Consider the following 24,886-nt stretch of genomic DNA (forward strand, 5'->3'; position numbering starts at 1 on the left):
CAAACATGTCTAAACTAATCTATATTGATCCCAACAGTGTATTGCTTGATATAATTACGGTGTGATTCCTTAATTTTTTTGTGAGCATACTTCCTCGTCTCGCAGTAAAAAACAAACAAAACTCGTAATTGTAATCCCACAGGGTTACGTGACACTGAAGTGGACATCCCTTTCGTCCACATATCCTAAATACTTACAATTTAGTTTGTAACTAACGATTATAGTATATTATGTATAATTATCCAATATTTAATTTGCTATTGTTTAAGGTTAATGAAAAATGATCACTGAAGAAGTTTTTTTTTATAAATAAGTTTTATTAGGGTCGCAAGTGGTGAAGAGGTTCGATATAATATTTAAGGCGCAAACGAACAGTTCGAGTAATCATGAACGCTGAACGTTAAGTGCGCGAATGATTAAACATAATGACAAATACAGTGTGAGACGTGTGTTATAGAAGAATTTACGACGAGTAACTGTACGGATGTAGAATACATCAACATAGTGTTCATGTTTGACGATAATGGTAACAAAAGTACATACTATTGTTGATCATGCACGCTGGTCTGGTATCCCAAGTCTCCCAGCGATCCCGCAGCGGAACTGCTATCAGCAGTATTCCAGACATGGGATTGTCTGGAAATGCGACGACTCCTCGTTACGGCAACGATGTGTCAGTATTTGACATCGGACGAGGATACTCTCATCTAGGACCGGGGTACAACGATGGCACCATCACAACCGAAGATGAAAAACAAATTTATTTTGAGGCCACGAAAAAGTATTTTCATCAAGTGTTTCCTGACAACAGTGGCAAGGTAAGCTGAGACTTTGTTTACTACGTGCAACTGTGCTTGGAGCGGCGAGGAATCGGAACAGTTTACGACGTCTGCACACTCGGTGTTACCAACCCTCTGCAGTGATTCAGTTCCATAGTTTAATATAAACATACAAACTTTAACAAACTTATGTGTAAATTTAGTATGGAAGCGGCAATCTGTAAATATGCCATATTCACAGCACTATGAAACTGAATAATTTTTATTTTGTTTTTGGACTCAAATGAACACTATGAGAAAAGATTATTTTATTTTATGTGCTTTGTTTTTGCAAAGAATTGCAATATCTTTGCTGGCTTGTAACAAAAAGAGAAGTTTTAAAATGAAAATGGAAGTTTCGGATTGTTAATAGTGAGTTCTATAAAAAATGTTTTGCTGTATGAAATAATTAAAGAATTGTATACCAAGAAATAGTTTCATCAGGTATGTGTGTACAAATAGGAATAAATTGCAACTAGATACTATCCCAGTGGTAGAGTACTAAAGAGCTCATGACTCTAACTGAGTGATAAATTAGCCGGCAAAAACTTTTAAATTTGATATTTTAAGAACTTTTGATACGTGTTTTGCGCTCAACTATTAAAGGCAACTCTAGATACGAATATTCAAATATTGCTATAATTAACTTCTGCAGTGATCATTTTTTTTATTTACAAATCTATGACACTTTAGGTTACACTGGCAATATTTATATTTAAAATAAATATCAATCATACTGTGAGGGTTAGTTTCCCCGCAACACCCTACGTGCTATATTCCTCTCTACTATCAGGACTAATTTATTATATGGTAGTATTATTTTACAAAACGTATCTAAGACGCAAGCGTATCGATTGGAGAAAATACAGAATGAAGCCATGAGAATTATTTTAGGAGCTTTCAAATCTACCCCAATTACATATATATGCAAGTCGAATTAGGCCTTTTACCTTTAACGATGTACAGACAATTAGCTTACTGTAAACTTTGGAATCATCTACATATGTCAAGAATATCAGGCCTAAAAAGAATATTGGATACGATATATGATATTCCACAGTCCATTCAACGCAGTTCTTTGTTGATGTTGCCGGCTCAGATTCAATTAAAATTTTCCTTTGATTATGAATGTCACCATTATTATCCCACTGTACGCATTTTCAGACTCAAAGATCATTTGCCCATTGCTCTACTTAAGATAGCCACAGAAATACTAGCACAATACATGGACTCTACCCATATTTACACCGATGGTTCCAAAACTTATAACAGAACAAGAGCAGCCTGGTTTGATAAAACTAATGGCATAACTGGATTATATCAATTACCTTCTTTTACGTGACTATTTATCTTGCTGAAACATTTGCAATTTATCAAGCATTGAAATACGTGTTAACCTATCAGATCAAATCACCTATAACAATATCAGACTCGGCCAGTGTTTTAAACGCTTTACAATCTTTACATGATCCTTCCGAGATTCTTATTCTTGAAATCAAAAAATTATGCTTGAACATTCGTCAAAGCTCAAAAGAACCAATTTTTATATGGGTTCCCAGTCATATTGGCATACACGGCAACGTAATAGTCGATAGTCTTGCTAATATGGCAATTACACGGGGCGTCTCTATATATCCTCGATCCCCGCAACTTCTACACCCTATTATCAAGGCCCACTACCATAACCTCATGATTTCAGAATGGACAAAATTATCAACATCTCGCTCTACCTTATATCATGAATTACATGGCACCTCATTTAATGTCATATCCCTCTACCCCCATTCATCACATCACAATCGGGCTGTAATCTCTTTTCGTCTTCGCACAGACCATAATAGTTCACCAGCTCATCTTTACAAACTGGGGATTATTGACACAGCTGGTTGTGCTTGTGGAGAAACTTATGGCAACGTGAAACATATACTACTCGAATGTTCTCGGTATGTAGGTAGACAACAGATGTTACAAGAATTGATGAAATTAGGATTGTCGTTCCCCTTGTCGTACCCTTCAATGTTATTCGAACATACACAAGAAGTATGCAAGATATTAGTAGATTTCATTATACATAATAATATTCTAATACAACCCATGTTTAGTAAATATTCCGTGATGGCCGGTTACTAATCCTATCCTAATACTCCTCTCGTCCATGACCTTCAAATCATGTGGTAGATAGTCCTCTACCCAGAAGACTAGGCATCCATACCGTTATCCTTCATGTAGATACTGTATTAATATAAAATTTACGCTGCTTTGAGCCATGGCTGCTGGCTAACGCCGTAGGCCAACAAAGAAGAGAATAAAAAAGTGTTTGGTATTTGATTACGTTTTACAGAAGAATAAATTGTTTTATGTCATGTGTGTGTTGAAGCAGGTTTCAAAAGTATCATTATTATTTGGACCGTATTAAACAGAAATGAACCAAGCTACATAAAGCCCATTTCGAGAAAAATGAAGTGAAAGTTAACAGTAAGCTGTAAATCAAGGAAAATTCATAAATGTTTAATTTTTGTGCATATAATTACATACATTTATTATTTTTTTTTACAAATTAAAATCATTTTGGTACATTAAATATTTATTTAGTTATTGTCAAATATTGTGGGTTGGTTCCTTTATGCTTTAATTCAATAGAAAGTTACCAAGTTGTTGGTTCCTTTCTCTGAATTATTTACTAGCTAAGTAAGTGCCCAATGGGAGCCGAACAGAACATAAAACTCATTAATAAAATATAAGAAAATAATTTAAAAATCACTACAGATGATGTGAATTAAACATTAGTTAAAACACAAAATTTCTCATCATCATGCAAACACAGAAATTTTTCTACTCTATATCAGATTTACATTCGTTTCTAAATACAAAAGTAAACAAACACACATTAATAAGTTTTAAAATTCTATAATCAATTAGTTTCTTGTGTTTTGAAATTCAAATTTTTACAAAATCACACATTATGCAGTTCCGTAATCACAGTTTTAGTTTTTAATGACACATTTTATTCTGTTTTGAAATCCAAAGGTGCGCAGAAACCGTCTATATCGTCTTCCACAGACCTACTTCCAGTTAATGAACGATAAAACTCTTTGGCATCATTTGGGATTAGAGACATGATTGATTTTAAGTCCTTAAGCTTGGAGCAGCAATATCTTTACCACCTACCACATAGGTACAAGGCAACTCCTGTAACTAAACTGTTGAGCTTGTCTTCCTTTTGTTGGTTTCTTCTCGAGATCAACTACAGAATATGAAGACTGGAAATCAGTTTGAGTAAATATTTTCAGAGGCTCTTTCTTCATTATTTTTATTTCTTTGATGTTTAGCCAGTTAATTTCTCTTTCTCTTTGGTAACGACAACCACTGTTTCCACTTTTTCTGTATCAAAGAAATCACGAGACTGCATTTTGTTAACAATGAAAGGTTTCTTCCTTCTACACTTCTTCATGACTTCTATATATTCAGCAGGCAGATACAATCTTTGGACGTGCTTCAGAGCATATTAAATGTCACTGAAGTCTGCATCATTAGGCAAAAAAATTGTGGCCAGAAAGTAAAAATTTCAGAGTAACACTTTGTAATGAGGGATGGTCCTCGAAACAGGCTTTCAACATTAATACGATCTTTATGTTCCGGTTTTGTCCGCCAGCAGAATCGCTCCATAAAACTAGGTGTTTTATATTGTTTCCAACATGATTCTGTATATGTTTTATGAGACAAGATCTGATTTCTTGTGCTCCCCTTCCAGCTTGGTTTTCAATCCACACATAGCAGTATCCAGTTCCTTACTTACAAGAATGAACCCCAGCATTATAAACCCATGACTGTCTTTTATAGAATATAATATTTTCTGGTATTCTTGGAAGTGGTAAAGTTTTCTCTAAGTCAAATGTTAAGCATTCAGAAGAAATGTCTTGTTGTGCTTCTTCTGTGTCCTTTCTTAACTGAAGGCGTGCATTCATCCAAATATCTTTGTGGTTGTTGTGAGCATCTTCAATTTCTTTTTTCTCCTTCCCAGTTACAGTGCTTGATCTGGCAGAAAATGCATCACATGTCTTGCAAGTATCTTTTTTCAAACTCTTAAATTTAAAGTCAAACTTCATTAAGAATATTCTATTATATGTGGAGAAGCTGACTGCATCTATTTCTTTAATAATTTCTTTTTTCTTATCTTCATTAGCTTCATTCCATTCTATAACTTTCTCTTCATCTCCTCCCTCATTCACCCATTGCTCAGTTTTTTCTTGCAAGTAAAGATCGTACATTTTTTGTAATGTCATCTCTGGTGGAAGAAACTCAGCATCAGTATTCACTCTTCTATAATGGGATTTGTATCGAGGTATTTTGTTTAGCTGAGTCATAACCTCTTCCATTTTTTTATCACTGACTGTTTACACCACCTTGTTTTTTTCCTCGCTTGTCCAGCAAGTCATCTGGTCTTAGTTTGCATAATGCAGTGTTCACCCTTTTGCTGGAGATTTGAAATGTTTCTGTGAATGTTTCTCGGAACACAGGTATAGTTCTAGTAGTATACACTCTTGAGAAATTTATTTTGGATGTACTGCTTGTATATTGACGTTTCTTCCCAACTTCTTTTACACAAGCTCCAATGTACATGTTTTGTGAACTATAATCTCCCAGTTTCCAAAACTTGTTGAACTCTTCATTCCTGGTGGCTGTACTTACAAGGCTGTGACATTTCCGGATACATTTACCTTAAAAATCTCTGAAAAGTTTTTTTTGTACAAGTTGTCCCTTGTAGTTATAAAAATCTTCTTTTGTTTGGCAATTTCTTTGGTTTGATGTTAATTTTTTCTTTTTCTTCCTCTTCTTTTCTTCTGTGGTACATTTCCATCCGTATCACCATCTATCACGTCTGTGTTGTTTTGGTTGGTCCATTATTATCAACCATTTCTTCATGGACGATCGGCCAGTCAGGGTCATCGGGGCATTCAGGAGAAAGATTACTATTGGTTTTTTCTCTGTTGCCAATATATGATGCTTGATCAAATTCTATTTCTGCAATGTTAGGCCTACCTGGGCCGGAATTCTCTAACTTTTTGCTGTCTTTATTTAAAGATGGTTAACGTGTAACCCTCTTTACGAGACGAAATGGTATTCTTTACCGCAAAGCGTCACTCTGGCTGTCTTTGAGTGGACTCCTGACTATCTTTATATTAAGACAGGCTTCTGTTGAATCTTTATGAGCAGCAACGTAAATACAATGGCCGCCGTATTTATATTATGTTGTTGAAACACCACCAATAATATATGAAATTGCTGTTAATTAATTGTGTACATTTAATTTTTTTCCAGTGAAGTGTGTATACATAATAAAATGGCAGCGATATTGAGATGGTTGGACTTAATTGACGACATTGAGAGACAAGAGGGGCGTCAAAAGATTAAGCTGCTGCGATGGGGGATTCGGGACGTCCTAAATCCATTCACAGAAATGGAAGAAGAACAATTCAGGGTCACTTACAGGTTACCTCCTGTCTTAGCACTAGAACTAACACAGATTTTGAAGCTGCATTTAAGAAGGCCGATGCGAATAACGTGCATTTCGGAGGAAATAAAAGTAAGTAATTTAAGGTTAGTTTTATGGCAGTATTCAATTATTCGCAGTCGAGAGAAAATATTCTATTTGAACCTTATCCTTCATTGTGTTGTTATTATTTTTGTTGTGTAGCGTCAGATGTGTATGTGACTTTTGTGGACTCCAGCTAATATTAGAACATTATGAAAAAGATTGAATGTGCACTTGTGTATTCGAACAACATTAATGCTGTCAACACATAAAATCCAAATGTGAAGGTGGAGAGAAGAGCAGCAATATGGGTGATTAATGAACTGCAGATGTTATTCTTTTGCTTGTGATGCCGTTAGAAATCCTATTAAAAGTACAGTAACCAATATAATTATTTACAGGTACTCATTGCTCTTCGATTTTATGCAAGTGGCTCGTACCAGAAGTGTGTTGGTGATAGCGTGCTGACGTGTGTAAGCCAACCCTCAGTTAGTCGAGCCATCCGAAATGTCACAAGGGCAATCAATACTGCCATGTTGAACAACTGGGTTTACTTCCCAGAAAATGAAAACGAGTTGCAACTGAACAAACAAAGGTTAGTATTGTTTCATAACAAATCTTTTATGTTTTGGTTTTTCCTAACTTTAATAGCAGTAGTTTTGTTGAAACTGTAACATTTATTGGAACATGTAGCTTAATTTAAAAATTTCATACTTTAATCTTTTACTAACCTGTCTTTACTCTGTGTGTGTGTCCGTATGTGTGTGTGTACAAATAGCACACGGACTTGGCACTAAAATAATGAAATACAACATGAAAAGCTGGTTTACGAGTTAGGTAAAAATCGCCCCTTCCCCCACTTCCCCCTTCCAAAAGAATTGCTAGTGCATTGTACAAAAGGTTATTATAGTGGTAGTCTGCTGGATACACATAATACTTAAGTTTGTTGAGAGGAAAATAGTGACATTTGTTTTCCAAAACAGAATCTTTAGTGATAGATAACATAACAGTTTCGAATTCCAGCGATCATTTTAATATAACTGAAATAGTAGTTTTTACTTATGTATCTCTGGATAAGAAAGGCCTATGTCCTTAGTTACACAGGGCCGAGCTTAAAATATTAGTGACTTGAGCTTGCGCCAAAGAGTATTTGTGTTAATAGTGTTATTATTCTGTAAATCTTTCATTTATGTATTTTGTGGTGTTTTTGAATTGTCTTTTTTAATGTAGTCAAATTTAATATGATAAGCCACTGCACACTCATTGTAATTGCTTAGGTTCATGGAAACAACAGGCTTTCCAGGTGTAATGGGAGCAGTGGACTGCACACATGTTCTCATTATTTCTCCAACTGGCGATGAGGAAGCAGTATACGTGGACAGGAAACACAACCACTCCCTTAATGTTCAGCTTGTGAGTAGAATATTTTCAGTTATGTTTACTTCACGTGCTGTATTTTGTTACAGCTCAGTAAAAGGTCAATAGGTATATACTATTTAGAATTGTAGTTAAAAACATTTGTTTAATTTATATACATTACATTTTTTTTTTACATTTCCTAAATTTTACATGTATTTGTTGTGGTTCAGTTTGCTGTATTTGCATTAATAGTTCATTTTTTTCCTTTAATAAACTGTTTCAATCTTTTATAAAATCAGTTTTTAAATAACACTTCTCACATGTTGCTTGGTAGTAATATTCAGTGTTATAGACATTCATGCCTCAAATTATGATACTAAACTTCATCATTGCAAGGTACTTGTACTTACACACTTTCTATGTTAAATGTAATAAATTAATATGACCAACAGATCTGCAATTACGACATGCTTGTCATGGATGTCAACGCCAGATATCCTGGCAGTACACACGATGCAGCTATCTGGAGGCTGTGCAATGTGAAGAGGACTTTGATGAGGCACTACAGAAATGGAGACACCAATTCATGGATACTGGGTATGCCAACTTGAGGTGCAAATACGGGAATACAGAATGGTGAAAAAGTTAACAGTTTTGTTTTATATTTTGTAGGAACATACATGTCCTAAGTATGCCAGCAGTTTCAAACATTTTGGGGTGGCTGAAAGAAAGTTGTAACCAATTTCTAATAACAAATGCAGAATGATATTTTTAGATAGGGAATTTGCCAGCAGCTGGGGATTCAACTAACTAAACGTAACCAATGACAATCAGATGGTTGTAGGTACCCACAGAATAGTGCTTGTAGACAGAAATCACACAAGGATGGCACATTTTCACGCGGATGCACAACTCACAACGTTTCAATGGTTTAACCCATCTTCTAGTCAAAGTTCGTGTTTTGAAATGTGGCATGGGCAGCATCAGCATCTCATAACAAGAATTTTAACTCCTGCTACACCACAAGAGTAGTTAGGTCTTTACCTCCTTCCTACAATAGTGCAAAGCTAAGGCGCTGGGAAGTGGCCCATCAATACATTACCAAGTCCAGACAGTTACCAGCCTTAGTATTCAATCGTCGTGAATCGCGCACCGGCGTGAAATGTGCCATCCTCGTGTGTGTTTCTGTCTACAAGTGCTATTCTCTAGAGTACATGAAACCACCTGTCTTCTGTCTTATACAGTCAGTAGCGTAGCCGCCTTTAAGATATCTGTTTGTTCGATATCAATCAGGCATGCTATTATGACCATGCAAGCTTGGCAACATCATTTACATACTCAGTTGGCTCCAACTTGTAGGGGGTAACATTACTACATTTTATCTATGTTAGCAATAAAAATATCACACACGCTGAAATGTAACCTAATATTCTGGTATATAATTATATGTTTAACATATATAGTTGTAGTCAATCGTTCTAAATGCTAATTTATTTAGAAACATAATCAGCAAGAAAAGAGGGCTAGTTCAATAGCTTTAAAAATAATTATATTTTTGTTAGCCAATTAATAATTTGTCTAGATCTACCTGTTCTTGATTTTTTTAACATAAGTATGAGATATAAAAGCAAGTTTCATAAGTAGTATTTCTCCTTTGTATTGAATCAATATCTACGTTGTGTATATTATTTACATAAATAACAGTTAAAGTAACTTGGAAATTTATGTGTTGATATTACTGTGATATTAATTTAATTGTAAGTAATGTCTCCTTCAGAATTCCCTTCATGATTATTTATTTTTAGGTTTAAATTTGAAATTAAGGTTTTATATTGAGTGCTATGAAAGCTTACTGTTATATTTGTGACATACCCAAAATTAACAGTGATTTAAACATTTCTGTGGATGGCAAAATTGATTAACAAAAGGGTGAATAATTTTTTTTTAATTTTTTAATAGGTGATTCTGGATATCACTTGAACCGTGGTTACTGACACCAATTCTTCATGCTCCAGATGGAACGCCAGAAGCAAGATACACGACGGGTCATTGTAGTGCTCGATGTGCAATAGAGAGATGTAACAGGTTGCTCAAAAGTAGATTTCGATGTTTATTGAAAGCTAGGCAATTGAATTATGCACCACACACTGCAGCGCTAATAGTCAATGCATGTGTGGTACTGCACAACTTTTGTGTTAGAAACAAATTGCCTCTGTATCTCACTGTTGGTGAACAACCAGTGCCAGACATCGAAGGGATTTACCAGGATCAATATGAGGCAGATCATGAGATTGATATTCAAAATGATGGACGACAGACAGTTGATCTCCTTATCAGGAGATATTTTCAGTAATTTATTAAGTTAGCAAAACTATATAAGATATTTTTCAATAATGTGATTTTTAATGTACATACTAAACAATCCTGGGGGTCAAAATTTTCCATATTACCATTTTTAATAAGAAAAAAAAACAGTTATGTAATGTTTTGTGTGCTATGTACACATTGAATACAAAATGTTGCAATCAAATTTTGAAGGAATGTTCAATACTTTGCTAATTGTTTTAGTATCGGCAGTTTTCATTGTAGATCAAATAGATACAATACTTACCAACTTTTACAATCTCTAGAATAAAAAGTATGTACAGAAGTTTGGGCTTGTGTACACTTTTAAAAACAAGGTTTAATTTACTACTTTTGATAATGTAATGGAAGTTGTTACGGCAGCAGATTGTACATTTCTCATTTACCATGTGTGCACTCCGTAGGGTGTGCGATCACATTGGTCACGTGTCCCCTTAATACTGCAAACTTTTATTTACCTATTTTGTTACTCATTATGTTTGCAAATGTGCTACTAACAGTTTGCTTCACATCAGCAAGTGTTTTCACCATGCATTTATGACTAATTTTGTTACCAGTGAGGTTTATGGGTTTGCGGAAACTGTTTAATTAAATAAAACTACGAAGTTGTACTGTTTTCTTTTCATGTGTTTTGTGTAAGTAAAAGTGCAATAAATTATTTTTTATACTGCAAATGCAGTTCTTTTCAACTGATTGCCAGCACTGTAGTGAAAAGTAATACAGTAAAACTCTGTTAAGAAGTTTTTGGGACTGTAAAATGTAAACTTACTAACAGGAAAAACTTATTAAAATGGTACAATTTCTTGTAATACCAGATATGGTAAAAATTATGCAAACATATAACGTTGCTGTTCACAATATTTCATAATATTTATAGAGAAAGAGGTTTCACTGTATGCAGCACACTATTAATTATATTTGGGCAGTCATTCAACCCCTAATTCACTCAATATGTAGATCCAAGTAATAATCTACTGTCATGCGAGGGAGATTGTATCACAGTCAGATATCAAATTTAATTTAGCCATTAGTATAAGAAAAACTACAGTACTCATGCTAAGCAGTAACAATAAATAGCCACTGGTTTGAAGTATGTTGTAGTTGCTGTTTACGTGAGGCATGTACAATTTTTAGGTACAAATATAAATCAATTGTGATACGTGCTTCTGCGATTGTTCTATGTATGTGTGTATCTTTCAAATACCAACCTGTGAGTACTCATCTTTGGTATATCCTGATAGACTACTTGCATGTGTATTTAAATGAATTATCATTGTATGTGTTCTACATTCCGTTAAAATAATGCACACAGTTCAATTTGGATGCCAGTAGCATACTATGCAGACTGTTCCTTCGAACATCTGTTGCATAGTACTTTTGATAAATACTGATAGAAATACGACAATATACCTTTAATAAAGTACATACATGCATCAAAGTGACTAAATTGATAAACGTTTATAAAGAATTATTTTTATTACCGTATTGGCCCACATGTTAGGGGACCCCAAATATGTGAACTGCAGTTTCAGTAGGCCAAACAAATACAAAAAAATTGTTTGTAGAAATTGTGGAGGTGTAACATAAGATAGGGTGAGTAGAAAACGGTCTGTCTGAAGAATTGTTATATGTAAAATGTTTGGCATAAATAGATATACTTCTTTATGACATTTACCAGTATTATTTTAAGCTAATTTCATCAAAGTACTTTTAGTTGACTATTCTTTGAGTAGAATGTTTCTATTCACCCCGTTTTACAGTAGTAGACATACCTTTTGTGGTAATAAATATTTTCTGTATTTACTGATGTGCAGCAATTAAGGTAGGCCTACATACATTACTTGTTACTAGAAAACCAATTTAAATGACTCCCACTAGCCTTTAACCCAGGCCTCAGCATAGCTCGATATACTTAAAAAAAAATTGGCAAAGTTTAATACAGTATTTGATGGATTAAGTGCATTTCATACTTACGAAGGGAATCAAAATTTCATTTTTGTAGTAAGAAAGAAACTAGACCTCTTTGCATATTCTGCTATAGCTGGACATTTCAATACTCACAGAGTTAACTAACCACATACCATGAAAAATCACAAAATATTTTGCAGAGGAAGTTTTAAAATTTCAAAGTTGAAGGTATAAAAGAGAATGATCAAGCATTTATAACATTTGGCCGTAATGTCCAATACAAAGCCTCACAATGATTCCTGCTTAACTGTAAGTCAACTATGTTGACAAATGAACTATTTACATGTGTATTAAATATTTGCATGCCAGTATTGTAAGGAAAATATCAAGAACTGCAACATTTAGGCAGTGTTTGCTTTTTCATAATTGGGTATATAAATTCATAACATACAAGAAAATTAGTCCAAAGCCATGGGTTAATGATGGTAAATGCCTTACAAGCTATTAATACACCTGTGTATTATGTAGGAAATGTATGTATTGCATATTACAGTATAGGTAGGTGTATGTCACAACCAAGTTTTGAGATCCATGAAAAAAACTTGAATAATTAGATATATGGTGTTGGCAGCACTTATTACCATTACTCATGTAAATTCACCACGTATATTTTAATGATGTCTAAAGTTTGGTGTTACTTGACACAATATTAGGTTTTCCAATTGTTTATGCTTCACTAAGAAAAATATTCATTTTGCCATTATTGCAGAAATTGTGTGTACCTACAGCTACAGGACACGTCAACATTTAATTTTGGCACAATCACATAAGCAAATTTTATGAGCTCAACTATCTGAAGCAACTTTTTTGCTTGTACTGTAGTGTGAAGTATATTAAATTCATCCTCTAACTATATATGTAATATTATTCCTCACATTAGGAAAAATTAACAAACCTAATAATGCAAGTCAATGCTGAACACTTAATGTATGTGGTAATACCAATACTCATACCTGCCAACTTTTTAGTTTGGCCATCAAGAAAACTTTTAAATTGGGAAAATGTATCGTAAATCAAATGCGGCAATTTTTTACATGCTTTATGTGCAATTATTTTCTATTTTTCTATTCCATTTGGTTTCTGCTAATTTACTAATGACATGAAGGGCATATTGATGGCCTAGAATGAAAACCTCGTACAGTCAATATTGTAAATGTACTAGGAAACTAAACCTATCCAGAATGTGCCAATTTACACAGCATGCATATGAAAAGCAAAATGATCTAGTACAAAACAAAAGCAATAGTTTTCACTAAACAAGGTTACTTAAAGACATACCTTGCTATATCACATGTTTGTTACATATTTCAGTCATATCCTGATTATCATCCTTGATGCAATTTTAAGACTTAGAATGTGCAGCAGTTGCCTTCTTTGCTTTACCTAATACATCTGAGGTAAATCTTTGTTCATAACAAACACAATTCCTTGATTTCAACACAGAAATAGACTGCAAAGTTTTAGATGACATGGAGGACCTAAATTGGGTTCTGTTTATTTTACCATACTGAAAATGCGCTCACATTCTGAATTACTGTGGGGGATTGACAGAATTGATAGCATTTGACAGTCTGTTATACTTCAGGAAGCCATCTACTCCACGAACTCTTGATAATTCAGCCCACTTGACATCAACAGTGCCTGCTTTCGTCACTTCCAACCCCGTGTGTTCAGTACTGGTGAAAAAGCTATCAATCCTTTTATTTTCTTCCTCAGAAAGCACGTTTTTCCTATGCTTAGGACACTTAACGTGTGTAGTTATGTCGGACCTACCTCCATGAGTAAAGCTGGAATCACAATGCCCCCACGGCTGGTTATCTCTTATGGCTAAGCTGCTCACGGTAGAAATAGTTCGAGGTACAGCCACACGACCTTGAGCGGTAGTGTCGTTGTTTACACTTTTGAAAAAAATAACCTTACTAGTGTTTGGCAGACGTTATGAATTGTGTTCAGCTTCAACGTAGTGGTCATTTGTATGGATTTGAACAGTGGTTGTTGCTTGGTTTGGTGATCATGTAATTATTTCTTATCGAGTGACTTTTCCCTTGACGTGTACAAGTATGTATACCAAGAATTGCTGTGTGCCGGGATGCGAAAATAGGACTGAAAGTCGCCACAGATTTCCACGTGTTTCCGATGTAGAAAGGTTTGAAGTTTGGAAACGTGTTATTGCAGCACCAAGATTTGCCCAAATAACCAACGAGCATATATACAAAGTATACCGAATTTGTAATTGCCATTTTCGTGATGATTGCTTCAGTCCAGGAACAAAGAGGCTTAACGCCAATTCAATTCCAACACTGCTTTTGCCAGGTAAGAATTTAAAATAGTATTAAGAATGTCAGGTAGTCAAAAACAGTAGCTAGGCTTAGGTTATTTCTAAGACCATATCTTAAGAGGACTTCACTTTTCACTATTTGTACTTATATATCAAGAGCAATAAAGGAGTGAAATAAGTTGGGGAAGGACATGGTTAAGGATATTTTGACAATGGTTAGTAGGGTTGAGGGATTGAGAAGAGGTGGGTTAGGCTAATCGGTACTTTGGGATTAACGCCACCTGAGCCGCTAAACCATAAGTTTCCAATTTAAACAAGTATGTTGTGACTGACCTAACCTAACATAACCCTTCAATTTTTTTAATTTAAATTTTTAACTGTTAACGGGGTTTCAATTTATTTTTTATTTTTATGTATTTTCATCACTGATAATAAAGCCATGTAAATTTACAGTTACCAATGAAGAGATTTGTGAAAGACAAGCATCTTCTAGCATGGATTGTTCATCGCTTCCTGAGCAAGCTGAGGAAAATACTGTGGGCACACAACCTGCTACAGGTATGATTTAAGATAATAATAATAATAATAATAATAATAATAATTGATTCACTTGCAATTGGGCTTTCACCCGGTGGCAAGGTTCTCCCTCTCTTTTGTCTCTCCCTACTCATTTTGTGTTAAAGACACAGGGGTTGGGGGGGGGGGGGTAGTTTTAGTCTATCTCATGAAAAGTTTCCAGGTTTTGACATTTCTCTTCTGAGAAAGATGCCTGACAGTTCCATTGCTTTGGCCTTTAATACCTCACACTTTCCTGGAAAAACAAGACCTCTACAAATCTTTTACACACAATTTTCTCAAAAGAGAAATGCCAAAATCTGGGAACCTTACCCAAGATTGTTACCATGATGAAATTATTCACTTTCAACATTTGACTGAGTTTTTGCCATTCATATTACCAGTTATAGCATATTGTACATAGTTAAGGATATGTACTGAAACAGTGGTGAGTGAATTAATTTTGTTTTTGACCCCAGATAATGTTCTTAACTATCAAATAAATGTATCATACAGTGCATGCTACAAGGCTGTAGAGTATGCAAAAACAGTTAAGAACAAAGTAACAGTAGCTATGGTAACTGCACTTAACATTGTGCTACAACGAAAACTGTCCTTAAGCATGGCACGTTATAGTGGAATAGAAGTAACCTTGCAGCATTGATACATCAAACTACATATTTTACTACTTCTGTATTTATTTCTGACTAGAACTGAAATACATACTCAAAGTAAGCTACATTCCAAATTTTGTCCTTTAATTATAGTTCAATGTGTTGAAGCAGGGCAGTGATGAGCAAATCATTGGGAATGTTTTATTTTATGTTTATATTTTCCTATGTGTCTGTATTTTCACCACTCATAATAAAACAATGTAAATTTACAGTTACCAACGAAGAGATTTGTGAAAGACAAGCATCTTCAAGCATGGATTGTTCATTGCTTCCTGAGCAAGCTGAGGAAAATACTGTCGGCACACAACCTGCTACAGGTATGATTGAAGTTGATATTGTAGACTTAGGTGTTATATTCTCTGTAGATTGGTTTTAGCTTCAAATAGCCTGAAGAACTATAATTTTTATTGGTACTTTGTGATTAACGCCACCGTAGCCGTTGGTTACAGTAGTTGCGGCGGCGGCCATGTTGGTTATTGTTTACGTTCACATTTCTGATTTTTCGGTAAAATATTTCTGTCCTGCAAATATAAAATTGTGTTTTGTTCTGTTTTTGGCAAATCCCAAATTCACATTTTCTTAGTATTCAGAAATGGCATCATAAATCAGCAATATAGTGACTGACCAAAACAAACCTAACCCTTTGTCTCGGAACATAGATCTGTTTGAAATGTTTAATATTTAATGTTAAATCAAAACCCTGTTAACAGTCAAAAATTGAAATTAAAAAGATTGAAGGTTTAATGTTAAATAAAACCCCGTTAACAGTAAAAAATTAAAATTAAAAAAAAAATTGAAGGGTTATGTTAGGTTAGGTCAGTCACAGCATGCTTGTTTACATTGTAAACGTCTGGTTTAGCGGCTGCGGTGGCGTTAATCTCAAAGTACCTTTTTATTATTCAACATTAGGCTATTCCTTACTTACTGGCCACAGATCCTTCATTATCCTTTATTTAGTGTAACTAATTTTTTTCATGTAATGTGTGTGATTTGAAAAGGCATGTTGCCAAGCCCTTATTCTTAATACATATATAAAGGATGATTTTCTGAATGTCAGTTTGAAATGTAATTCCGCAATTCTTTTACCTAATAGGTTTCAGAAGCACACCTTCAGTGGACATCAGCAGAAAGAAAAGAAAATGCCTTTTTCCTTTATTAAAAGCAGTGGGTTCTCGTACTTCTGCTGAGTTGACACCCAAGGCAAAGACATTATATTTCACTGCACAGAAACTAAAAAGATTGGCCCGGTATCATTCGAAGAAAAAGTTAGATTTCAAGAAGTCCTTACAGAGAATGCAAGATTTAACAAGTACCAATCTGTTTGATGAAGTGAATATTAACCCTATTGCCAGGCAATTCATAATCTCTCAGTTGCAGAACAGTGGTTCTAAACCCAAAGGAAGAAGATTTACACTAGAGGATAAAATCTTGGCACTTGCATTGTACAAGAACAGTAGACGAGGTTATAGATTGTGGCGGAAGTTGTTTCATTTACCATCAAGAAGAGTATTACTAAACATTCTGAAAAGATTGCCTTTTCAGCCTGGCATAAATGATTCAGTCTTTTCTCAGTTGAAAAGTTCAGTCCATAAGCTGAAACCTTCAGAGAGAATGTGTGTTCTCATGTTCGACGAAATGGCAATAGAACCTGGCATTCGCTGGAATGAGGCCTCTGACACTATTGTAGGATTTGAAGACTATGGTCGCAGAAGGGAACCCCAATTTGCAGACCATGCGCTAGTCTTCATGGTCCGAGGGATCACAAAGAAGTGGAAGCAACCAGTGTCTTACATGTACTCCAAAGGGACTGTTAGTACTCCTGAACTTGTATTTAACATAAAAGAGGTGATAAGGCAACTGCATAAAGCAGGTCTAGAAGTTGTTGCAACAGTTTGCGATCAGGGGGCAACTAACATGGCTGCTATTAATTCCTTGAAGAATTCTACAAGAGAATCCTTCATTAAAAAAGGGGAAGAATGTCGTTCTGTAGGTTTCTTTGTTGATGGAGAAGAAATCATTCCTTTGTTTGACCCCCCACACTTGCTCAAAGGAATCCGAAACAATCTTCTCAAATACTGCCTGATGTTCATTGAAGACGGAATAAAAAAAGTAGCTAGTTGGAAACATGTTGAGCAGCTATATAATGTTGATTCAAGTCGACCCAGCCGACTCCGTGCGTGCCCGAAGCTAACAGAGCAACATGTCAACAAGGACAAACTGAGAAAAATGAAAGTGAGCACATGTGCTCAAGTTTTCAGTCACTCAGTTTCAACTGCCATGAGATACATTGCAGAAAGACGTGAGTATGGTCAATATTCTCCATATTTACAATATGGGGTGGCTGTCAGCCTTGTAAACATGGGGGAAAAGGGAAATATGCATGAATGGTCCTTGCCAAGGCCAAAAATGGAAATAATATTAGAATAGAATTCTTTAACTTATGGAATTATTTTTGGTTCCATTTCATTTCTTTAAAATAAATATGTACCTTGGAACATCTATCTGTCAGTTTTCAAGTGACTGGGAAAAAATTTAAGACATATGGACATTTCTTACATGCAGACTTGATATGTAGGTAAATGTACAATGGATGCTGTGAATTCACTAGCATTGCCTATTCTAATATTAAATGGGTTGAAAATTTTAGGGTGTTGTTAAATCATGAAAATAAACAGAAACATTCATGGGGAAGCAGTTATGTCAGTTTATACACAAATTAGGGCAGTTTAGCAACTTTATGCTGTAAACATAGCTCAATACATTCATTTATGTTTACAATATTTGTTTGTGCTTACATTTTTAATGAACATATTTTCAATAATTATACACAGCTTTAGTTTGGTTAGTTATTTGTCAACTACATTTCAAAATCCATATTTTATTAAGAGGGATGAACATTTAAGGTATGCATTTGAACTTTAGGAATTGATGTCAAATAAAAAATTGTTGTTATAGTACTTATATGTGTGTGTGCATTTTTTTGTTACCACGAATCTTACACAGATTGTACATTTACAGCTGTTCCAGGAATGCCTGGTGTTGATCCCGAAGCAACACAGACAGCAGATCTACTGCTTTTTTTTGACGAACTGTTTGACAGTCTGAATGGCGTTTCATTGACGAATAAAAGTGGCAAGATCTATAGAACAGCTATGACAAAAAAGTCTCATCATCTTCGTCTGTGGAGGAAATGTTTGCGAGTGTTAAGGACCATGAAGTTCTACGATAAAGAGAACAAACCATGTAACGTTCATTCCATCAAGAACTTCATCGCTACCTTAGAGGGTTTGATAGAATTGTGGAAAAAATTATGCACTACCAAAAATCTGAAACATTTACCAACTAAATGTTTTAACCAAGATCCAATTGAAAACTTTTTTGGTTCAATCAGAGCTCATGGAATTAGGAATGTAAACCCAAGTTGTACTGCATTTGCTAATTCATTCAAGTCACTGTTGATCAACAACTTTAACTCTGCACATTCAGTTTCTTCTAATTGTGAAGAGGATGATTGTGTTGGTGCACTTGACACACTGAAAAGCTTTGTGATGCAGGATGTGGAAACAAGTATGCAGAGTGATTTCATTCCAATTCAAGAAGAGGCTTTGCAGGAAGGTTTACAGCCTTATGACAAAACGGTAGTGATGTATGTTGCCGGATTTGTTGTGAAGAAAATGAAGAGTAAATTCCAATGTCACAAATGCCGCAAAAGTCTTTGTGCTGTAGAAATCATGCCAGAACATGCATTAATAATTTCACGTGAATATTCAACTGAGAAACAATCACTGCAATATCCTTCATCAATCATTTCAGAATTTTTTGAGAAGTCTGTCATGAAGGTATTTTCAATACTTCCAGAAATTTGTCACTATAGAGGATTTGGAAAATTCATCAAAAATATCTTACTTAAAGACATTCCAGAAGAAATATCATCATGTGAAAAGCATAATGCAGAATTCAAGGAAGCATTTGTAAATATAATTTGCAGAATAACAATAAATTTTTGGTGCAAGAGAGTGAATCATATACTGTCTGGTATACAAAAACCCCTGAAAGGTGACATTATCCAGGAAAAGGCGCACAGGAGATTTCTGAAATTCAAGAAAAAGTAAAAGATTGAACTCAACATATTCAGGAAATTATTACCGCTTCTGTCATTCGGAGTACAAATTGTATTACAAGAAATGATCTTACGCAAATGTTGACATTGGATATTTCTACCATGGTACTACCATTATTCTGCTTCACCACCCTGCTGGAGATTTTGCCACACCTGCCCCTGGACGTTTGCCGCTGGGCTTTACCACCAAGCCCTGGACGTTTGCTGCTGGGCTTTACCACCTGGCCCTGGACGTTTGCTGCTGGGCTTTACCACCTGGCCCTGGATGTTTGCTGCTGGGCTTCACCACCTGGCCCTGGACATTTGCCACTGGGCATTACCACCTGCCCCTGGACGTTTGCCGCTGGCCTTTACCACCAAGCCCTGGACGTTTGCTGCTGGGCTTTACCACCTGGCCCTGGACGTTTGCTGCTGGGCTTTACCACCTGGCCCTGGATGTTTGCTGCTGGGCTTCACCACCTGGCCCTGGACATTTGCCACTGGGCATTACCACCTGGCCCTGGACGTTTGCTGTTGGGCTTCACCACCTGGCCCTGGACGTTTGCTGCTGCGCTTTGGTATGAAATACCGGTAGTGAATTTTTAAGTCGGGATGAGGTAGAGATAACCTGAATGAGCTGAGCAGTGGGTAGATGGGAATGTAATCAGCTGCATGACTCAGGCTCTGTTATTATTTAGATCCTATGTATATATTATTTATATCCTATTGTGGTCCCTAGACCTATCCCTCCTTGCATAAGCTACTCCAATGTTGCATGTGATGCATCTCAGGGGGTTCGCGGCCAAGTGGCTAGGGATAGACTGGGTGGAATTACCACGTAAAGGTTGCTGATTACGAAGAATAGAGTTCAGGGTTTATTGCAGAAGGCTTTTATTGTTGAAAACATAGTCCGTTACATGGTGCTGCCGCCTTACGTAGTCTTTGCACGGACAAGGCCGGAAGCTGACCTTAATGACAAGTAACTGAGATATTTTGGGTACTAATTTTGAGGTTAAGCAATTTTTTCAAAATCTAAGAGTGAAGTCCACATCTATTGAATGTCCGCATCTACTGAATTTTTTTGCTGGTCCCCTGAAAAATGATAGATAGAGGTTTTACTGTATTGAGAATGATTTATATTCGCAGTTGTATCCCGTAGGTGGCGATGTGATCGAGTTCTGGGATTTTTATTTTTCGCATATCAAGACATAACCTTACATGGTAACAGTTGTTCAGTTAGGTTGCCCTGGTAACTGTGAAACTGTTTTCATCTTTATTAGTAAACATTATTATTATTGTATCAGAAAGATAATTACAAAATTAATTTAATCTATTATAAGTACTGAGTCACAGCAATGGGTGGCTAGATCAGCTAGTATTTAAATAACATACACATATATTTTCTACATTGATTGGTTACATAATTCTTGTTACTGAAATGTATATAATGTACATACATGTCCGTTAACTGAAGGTGCTGATCATGTACTATTAGGTTGTAGAATTTCTGACATCGGTAGCTGTATTCTTACATTAATGTTGTTTCTCATGGGACTGATGTAAAATATTTAAGTGAATGAGGAATTTATATTAATGCAGCCTTTAAATGCAGTAAAATAATGAAATGAGACCCTGAATGTGTTACATGTGTGCAGTGCTTCAACCTATCAGATTTAATTTTAGGGAATTTCTTGTACTATTCTAAATTAAGTTTTATAGTTCTTGTGAGTTTGCTGTGGTATTAATATTTGAATTATTCATTTGCTAGCAATGAAGCAAATTGAAGTAATTTTTTTGTTTAGACTTCAAATTTGTTATGTTGAAACAACAGTAACCTAGGTATATTCAAGCTTTTCGAGAAGAATTAGACGATTGTTTGTGTTTTGCCTTGTACATTGTCAATGATCTTTACAAAATTCGTTTTTTTAACAGTGGGTTCTTATACATAAATTATATACTACACAAATTACAACTAAAAACAAACATATGAGGTCACAATGCAATACTATTGAACATGGAAGAAAAGTTACAAGGTTAGCATGTTTTACAATATAAGTTCAACTAAAGTTGTTAAATATTGATTTTTTTTGCATTCAGAGAACAAATTCTTTGCATGTGTTTGATGACAGTCTGATTGGGTATTCTGGTCACGCACGTGGCTGGGACAACCTGGATAGCTCTTATCATATTGCATTTCATGAACATTTCATGGAATCCAGACTATTACAGGTGGCTGTATTAAGCAACAAGTTAGATTCGTGTAAGTTATGTCACATTATCAGAATACTGTATCATAGCTTCTTAGCCTGGTTGTTATGGTACACTTGCCAGCAATTATTTCTGTTCACTTTTTGTGTGCAAGCATTTAGGAATCTGATCACAAATGAAGTAATTTGAGTAGGGATGTTACGCTACTTAGCTAACTTAGTATGTCACTTCTTACAAAATGCTACTTTGTCTGCTTGTGTCAAGTGACACAAGTATCAAGTGACACAAGTGTCAAGTGTCAAGAGACACTTCTGATTAGTTGGTGAACTAGTACTAGAAGTTCCCCAACTTGCCTTCCGATAACAAGATTTTGTACATTAATTTTTATTTTTTATATTGATATGATTTTGTCTAAATATGTTCAGTATTTTTAGCTGTATATTGTAGAATGTGTAGGAAGAGTTGTTTTAGCAAAGTTCTGATTGTCACAAGAAGACTGCTGCATTCAGAAAAAATTTTTCTGTGTGCTCATGTATATGTTATATTACACTAATTTATATATACGTGTGTGTGTGTTTCTAACGATACCTCAATCTCACATGTAAAAGTTGTTTGAAACACATGTTTACAATGTTTCAACATTTATATTTTTGTAACACAAAAGTTTTGAGAAATATTGTCATGGTAGTCTTAAGTTGTAGGTAATCTGTAATGTATTATGCAGAAAATTTCTGTAAGTAAAGGATTTAAATTATCTCTGTGATTGTAAATGGTGTCATATAAAACATGACCCAGAATGACAGTACCTTTTTCACAGGGTGTACACCAACATGTAAAACAAGGAAAATTCAGGGAATTTCTAGCTGGTTCAGGGAAAAATTGTACAAATGTTGTAAGAAGAACAGCAAATTGATTTGTAGACACTGATAACACCTGGGAAAACTGGTTATATTTTTCAAATGTGTGCACCTGTTTCTATTAATTATAAATATGATTTTTTTTATTTCATTCACAATTTTGACTGTGACTTGGTGTGTATGGTTCGTAATTAAAATGTTTGAATCAAGTTACGTTAATGTTGTTTCATTACAGCGATTTATCTCATGTGCTAATCTATATTGATTTATGAATAAGGAATAAGGGTACCAATTCAGAGAGACTTTTCAGCCAAACCACACTAAAAAATCAACTCTAATTTTTCCATTTCAGCTTGGTTGTATTCATGCATTGGAGGTGAAAAAAATCATCATGGGCATGCAACAAACACCAATAAGCTGGCATACTATTTTTTTTATTTATTTAACGTTGTATCTAAAGATAAGCCAAGAAATTTAGTTAGTCTTATATTCTTAACATTCGCATGATTACCATCATTTACTGCAATGTGTTCATTTATCTGCTTATTATTATTTCCTAATAAAAACTCTAAATAATTTGTTTTACCATAATTCAAAGTCAATTTATTTATAGCAAACTACTCCAGGGTTCGTACGCCTCCTTAATATCCTTAAAAAGTCCTTAATTTTGTCCTTAATTGCATAAGGGCCCTTAAAAATCCTTAAATGTCACTAATAATCCTTAAAAACTACTTAATAAATACTTTTTTACAAATAATCCAAAAACGTATTTTAATATTCTTTTGTTTCCTTTTTGGCAACGAACAATACATTTACAATTTACAAATTTCGGCCCATGTGATTAGGTTGTTATGTAAAATTATTTTGATATTGTTTTTTCATAATTGGCATTTCACGTTTAAACAGAAATTTGTGTTTTGGTGTCATATTAATTATAAATAAGAAAATGTTAGAGGGCTTTAGATAGACACTATCCTTGGGTTAGATATGTGTTCCAAAGATAATTTTGGGTACTATGGGCTTATCTTTAAAAATTGAACCAACCAACAAAAATTGTTTGCTAACTATCAATTTGTCTTCTCTTAAATATATATTTTTTTAATATAAAAGTGGTTTTCTAGCTCTTGATAGTGGTAATGGGGTCCTTAAAAAGTCCTTAATTTTTGATTTTACAAGAGGGTACGAACCATGTACTCTTTTAAGTTGTAAGAATGTTCTTTATCTATTTTACAATAACTGATTATAAGAATTCATTTTAAATAAGATACTAGTATCATCAGCAAAAAAGGATAGGGCTAGTTCCAGGTCCAAGACTATAAGGAAGATCATTAATAAATACAAGGAACAGCAATTGTCCCAGAATAACAATAATGGGAAAAAAGTTTCGCAGCCAGCTTGATGTACATATTTACATCATCAGCATTCATTTTCCTCTTTTTTGGTAGGATTATTTAATCTGAATATATTTCTATTTTTACTCTAATTTGTTTCATTGTTTACTTGGTGATTAATAACACAACATTGCACTGCATGCCGGTCAAATTGAAGAAATGGTGATGAGTAGCTCGAAGTTTCGGGCTTAAAGATTAGAATATTTCCAGCCGAGCTGAAGATAAGTATTCGGCAGAGCTTGATTTTAGAGTACTTTACAGCCTTTTTAAGGATAGTGTAACATATATTATTTTCAATTTATGGCTAACCTATCAGTGGTCAAAATAAGTGAATTGATAATTAAAATTTAACTATTTAATATGCAATTCTATTTTATAGCTTTTTTAAAAGAATTATGTTTTGACATATATGCAGTAGGTTATGAATAATTACCATTTTGAATTTTATAAAATTTAAAAATTGTCCTATACAATTGTTCCACTAGTCAGTAACTGCCAGAACAGTTCAGTAATATTGCCTACTGTTTATAGTTTCAATAATTAACTCCAACAAAAGTTGTAAAAATAGTCCATTCCGAAGTGGTATAGGTCACATTTGAATTTCCCGCCTTGTCTTAGTTCAAATCTCCCGCCATCGCCGCCATTTTGAATTTAGTACGAGGTCCAGCCACCAGGAGCGCTGTATACTGTCAATGATTAATGTGAAAGAGATATCCATCTAAACTATCCTTTATCTATGAATGCCCCGACGGCCACGACACGACAGGCCCGACAAGTTCAAC

General features: G+C 34.8%; 1 pseudogene; it reads left to right on the forward strand.

The window, feature by feature from the left end:
- The first annotated feature begins 330 nt into the window (after window positions 1-330).
- Window positions 331-22,926, forward strand: LOC134527577 (putative nuclease HARBI1; annotated as a pseudogene).
- Window positions 22,927-24,886: the final 1,960 nt, after the last annotated feature.

The sequence above is a fragment of the Bacillus rossius genome, chromosome 1 (genome assembly GCF_032445375.1).
Source record: "Bacillus rossius redtenbacheri isolate Brsri chromosome 1, Brsri_v3, whole genome shotgun sequence".
Taxonomy (NCBI): Eukaryota; Metazoa; Arthropoda; class Insecta; order Phasmatodea; family Bacillidae; genus Bacillus; species Bacillus rossius.